The following is a 5819-nucleotide window of genomic DNA, read 5'->3' as shown; positions in this document are numbered from 1 at the left end:
TACTACAGCCTGTGGCCTCCATGTTTGGTCCGGCCCACTGAACAATATCAGAGATCCATGTTTTTTATTTGGATCTGGCCACACGATCAAGATCTGCATCGGACGTGACATTTTATTCCACCCTTCTGCAGTTTGTGCTCCAACCTGAAACCCTCTGAAATCCCTGTCAATTAGAACAGAAGACAGTCTTCCCTTTCTACGTCGCAGTTCATTGTTCCCCGTCTAGCTCATTCTTTTAGAGCGATTATGCTGCTTTTTTTAAACAGCCACCCTGTTCTATGTCCTGATTGGCTGGAGACCCTGTCAATCAATCTCCTCCATGCCGTGTCTCCTGTTCAGAAATGCGGAGCTCTTCAGATCTGCAGAAATCTACGGAGCCCGTGTCCTGACATTAAAGAACTAAAATATATCTCATTCCCACAGATTAATACCTTGTTCCCACAATTTAATATCTTGTTCGCACGAAATAGTATTCTGTTCCCTCAAAATAATTAAGTTGTGCTAACGAAATAGCATCTTGTTCCCACAAAATAATATTTCGTTCCCACGCATTAATTAATTCGTGCGAACGAAGTAATTATTTACGGCATAACTCAATCATAAACACGATTGCTGCTTCGCCTACCGGACGTAGCTCCTAGCTCCTAGCTTCATTAATAGGGATGTAAGCAAAAATTGGATTTACAGCAGATACCTTCACATTTCTGTCTGTGTGTCTCTCATTACATTGCATTAAAGACACGGAGGATGTTTAGAGATCAGATTCATTTATTTTTAAAGCTCTACAAAAGCATCATACTTGTTAGCGGTCGCTTTACATCGGCAGGCTAGTAGGCTAAATGTTACGTATCCCATCATGCATCACGCATCACGATCAGTCAATCATTTGTCTTGTTGTTACACTACAGTTATAGGGACACAGTGATTGGTCGAGATGCATTATGGGGAATACGCGAATGATGGGCGAGGCGAGGAAGCATGTAGCCTACTAACCTTTGGATATAATGTGACTGTTAAAGAGTATGTTAATAAAAGAAAACTCCTGAATATTATTATTCCTATTTGACTCTAAACTACAATATCCCATACTGCACCTGGTGCCCGAATGCTGGCAAGGCAAGCTCTGTGGCGGAGCTAGGTGCTATGTCCAGAGAATCGCTGTTGTGTGGCTAACCAGCCAGCTTGGGCATCCTAAATCTTATGATATTTTTCTGATTTTCTTAGAGACAATAATAGATCGATCATTCTTGTTTTTATTTTCCCCCTATTGAATGATTGTGGGTCACAGAGACACAGAAAGCGGCTTTTGCAGCAGGATGGAAGGAGAGCGTACCATGATGTGAATGAACCCAGACATGAAAACGTGATTACCGATGCTTTTGTGCTTTTTAAAATTAATAAATCTGATCTCTAAACATCCTCCGTGTTTTTAATGCAATGTAATGAGAGACACACACGGACAAAAATGTGAAGGTATCTGCTGTAAATCCAAATATTGCTTTATGAATGACTAAGGCAATGACGTGAATGACAGGTTAATGATGAGCTAGGTAGCATGTAGCCTACTAGCCTTTGGATGTAAAGTGACTACTAAATAGTAGGTTGATAAAAGAAAACTCCTGAATATTATTATTCCTATTTGACCCTAAACTACAATATCCCATACTGCACCTGGCTGGCCGTCAGGCCGTCAATGCTGGCAAGACAAGCTAAAGAGCTCTGCGGCGGAGATAGCTGATATAGCGGACATAGCTCTGCTATGTCCAGAGAATCGCTGCTGTGGCAAAACAGCAAGATTGGGTCTCCTAAATCTTGTGATATTTTTCTTATATTCATTGAGACAATAATAAATTGATCATTTTTGTTTTTCTTTCTCCTGTCTTGTACGAATGTGGGTCACAGAATCAGGGAAGTTACCGCTGGAAGCGGATTTTGCGGCCTGATGGAGGCATATCCGTGTTTATGAATGACTTATGACTTGAACAATTATTTCGTTCGCACAAATTAATTATTTCGAGGGAACTAAATAATATTTCGTGGGAACGGAATATTATCTTATGGGAACGGAATATTATCTCATGCGAACAAGATATTAATTTGTGGGAATAAGATATATTTTATCTTTTTAATTTCAGGACACATGCTCAGCAGAAATCTGTGATCGCGATTAGATCTTTGTTTTTATTCTAAGATCCTGGAACTAATTTCTATAAAGGGTTGAGAATTTAAAAAGAAAAGGGTGAAAATGTTTATGTCTGTCTGAGAAAAGTGTAGAAAGTGGGCAGTGAGGAGTTTTACTGCCATAAACGTCTGTAATCATACTCAGTGGATTTCACTGATCACAGGCTATTTTTAGAACATTACTCCTACAATAAACAAGGAACTCTGTACTGGTGAAAAGGCAGACATATGCTGAGCTGCAGCAGAAGATATAGAAATTTGCTTTTTACTGGATGAGAAACAGACGTGCAGGACACAGCTGCACAGTTTTAGTGCAAACTGTGAGACGAGAGAGGAACTGCAGCCCTCAAAGTCTCAGCGGGAAAATGACGGGAGAGGATCCACTATTTATTGTTTTTTCTTTTTAATGTATCAGCATCTTTTTCCTGACTTTTTGTCTTTGAAAATCACTGTTATTTGGTCATTTTTTTATTTCATAAATAGTGTTATTTTAGTAAAAGGATCACAAATTAATAAAACTTTATTATAGGACTTTACAATAAAAAAAGATAAAAGAAGTTTAAACTTTTAAAGATAAAGAGTTATTGTGGCCCTCAAATGAAAAATTTTGGGGACCCCCGCTCTAGCCTCCATGTTGTGTTTGAAGATTTGTTGTTTTTCATTCCTACGATCATTCAAACACCACATAAAGGCAGCATTTCTATTTTATTTTTTTTATTTTTTTTCACTTGTCCTGTCCAACAGCTAGGCAGACAGATGAGAGCTGAGGGCCTCTTGGGTTGGACATATTTTACTTTAACAAGAGGGGTTATTAATCTTCAGACAAACCAAAGGTATGTCTGAATAAACCCCTTTTGTAATTGAGGCCAAACTTTATTAATTTCAAACATGTCTGAAAATCTTTGGTGTTGGACCGGACGGAAAAGGAAAGAGGGGAAGAAGAGAGAGGGACGTTAGAGAGAGGGGGGGTAGGGGGTGATAATAGGAGGGGAAGGGGGATAAGACCATGAAGCAGCATAAAGCAACAAGTTTACTGGTTGTTAATCATTATGGTAAGGTTCAAATGTAAAAAAAAACAAAAAAAAAGGGCGGAGCCTGTCCACACACACACTCAAATGTTATAAACACACCTGTTAGTTGCAAAAATGTCCACCTGTCGACATGTACACAAAACAGATAGTGTTCCCACGCATACTTATGCCTTAAAACCAACTAGTGTGAAATATTTCAGTCATTCAGTCTGTTGAGCTAACACCTGTGCTCAGGTGAGTGTTTATGTTCTTCTAAAATGGATGGTGGAACGTGAAAAGAAGGAGGGAGAGTGCCCAGCCATCCCCACCCCAAGACCCCCACCGCACCAGCAGTGGCAGCCGGATTCCCCCCAACACCACACGGGAACCGGCAGGGAACAACCGCCGCCCGGGCGACCAAGCCCGCCACCCAGGCCAGGGCCAGCAGGGCCGCCGCAAGGCCCCCAGAGCCAGAGAGCAGGGAGGCACGGAGGGAAAGAGGGCGCCGCCCCAGCCCAACCAGGAGAGCAGCCCCCCCGCCGCGCCGGGAGAACCCAACGCAGGGCCCCACCGGAGAAGGACGCCCACAGCCCCAGACGAGCACCCCACCACCACCCAGGAGTTCCGGGCATCCCCGGGGACACAGCCGCCGTTGCAAAGGGGCCCGTACCCCCCACCAGGGAAGAGGCAGGGGACAGATGGTCCTAGGTCCCACCTTCCTTGCAAAATGTGTGTGCGTGTATGTGTGTTTGAGAGAGTGTGTGTGTGCATGTGTGTGTGTTTATGTTGGGATGTATATATTGAGGGGGGAGGGGTGTGTGTACTAAGGGGGGTGCGGTTAAAATTGGCGGGTAGGGCACTAAGGGGACGTCTCCTGATTACTCACAGTGACGTCCCCTCACCCTCCCCACCAAGGGGCCCTAAATGTCTAAGGTGCGGTTAAAATTGGCGGGTAGGGTGCTAGGAGGACATCCGCTGCTTGCTGGCAGTGATGTCCAAGCACCCCCCCTACCAAGGGCCCTACATGTCTAAGGTGCAAATAAAACCGAAAGAGGGGGGGCCCACTCCATACGGCAACCACAGGAGGGGGGGGGTCACTGCCTAGTAAACCCCCCCCCCAAGGCTCATAAAGGCAGCATTTCTCTAAGTTTTACACGAGGTACATCAAGCCATTGGTGCATTTGGCTCTAAAATGAGAACAAAAGTTTTAACCTAAAAACTCTAAAATGCTCTGTTTTAAAATAGATTCCATTTCATACAGATTCCATGTTATTTTTTTCTCACTCCACGCATCTGCCCCTGGTCCGGCCCTTCTATCCAATTTTAGAACCCTATGTGGCCCGCGAGTCAAAATAATTGCCCACCCCTGATCTACTTGATAAGTGTTAAATTTTCTTCCTGATAATACCCCCTACATTTACTTGGCTAGGGACAGACACAAGCAGGACACTGGTTTGTGCCCTGTTGAGGCGGTATTTATCTTTTTTTCATTTTGGATCTGTCCATTTGTCCTTGTGTTTATCCAAATGATTGTATGTATGTATGTATGTATGTATGTATGTATGTATGTATGTATGTATGGATGGATGGATGGATGGATGGATGGATGGATGGATGGATGGATGGATGGATGGATGGATGGATGGATGGATGGATGGATGGATGGATGGATGGATGGATGGATGGATGGATGGATGGATGGATGGATGGATGGATGTATGTATGTATGTATGTATGTAATCTAGGCCAAACTTTATTCATTTTAATCACATTTGAAAATCTTTTGTGTTGGACCGGATGGAAAAAAGGAGGGAAAAAGAGAGAGGGATGTCAGAGAGGGGGGGTAGGAGGGGGATTACAGAAGCGGGGGGATGTAAAATCATGAAGCAGCATAAAGCAACAAGTTGCTGGATGTTTATATTCATTACGGTGAGGTTCAGATGTAATACAAATCTAGAGGGGGGCGGGGCCTGTCCACACACTCAGATGTTATAAACATACCTGTCGGCTCCAAAAATGTTCACATGTCAACATTTACACAATACAAATAATGTTCACACACCCATACTTATGCATTCAAACCAACTAGTGTGAAACATTTTATTCAATCACGCAAACTATTTGTGCAAAGGTGAGCTAACTCCTGTGCTCGAGTGAGTGTTCGTGTTCTAAAGTGGATGATGGAATGTAACAAGAAGGAGGAAGAGTGCCCAGTTATCCCCACACCAAGATTATTTATTCTATATTACTGTTGGGTATTTTTTTGTAATTTTTATTTCTGTAGCTAATTCTGGATTTTTGTGTCCTACCGGTTTGGAGGGGCAGTCGAGGCATTTGAGGAGGCCTTGCCCACGCCTTGATCCGGCCTTGCTAATTAGATGTTAAAAGTGGCAATGAAACAGAAATGAGATCAATTCTCTGTGTCTGTGGCAGACACAGAGGAAGTATGAGCGAGCTTCTGGTTACAACATTGCAACATCGTGTTTTCATCTCACAATAAGCTGCTTGTCAGCCACAAATACCGTTTTTGTTGCATCTCTTTTGCAGCTGTGCTTTTGGGTCCAAAGACATGAAGATTAGTCTTTCATAAAAGCTGTCTTTGGGCTTCGTGCTGGCTGCTTTTTCACA

The sequence above is a fragment of the Oryzias latipes genome, chromosome 3 (assembly GCF_002234675.1).
Source record: "Oryzias latipes chromosome 3, ASM223467v1".
In the NCBI taxonomy this organism is placed as follows: Eukaryota; Metazoa; Chordata; class Actinopteri; order Beloniformes; family Adrianichthyidae; genus Oryzias; species Oryzias latipes.
Note: the sequence above shows the minus strand (reverse complement) of the source record.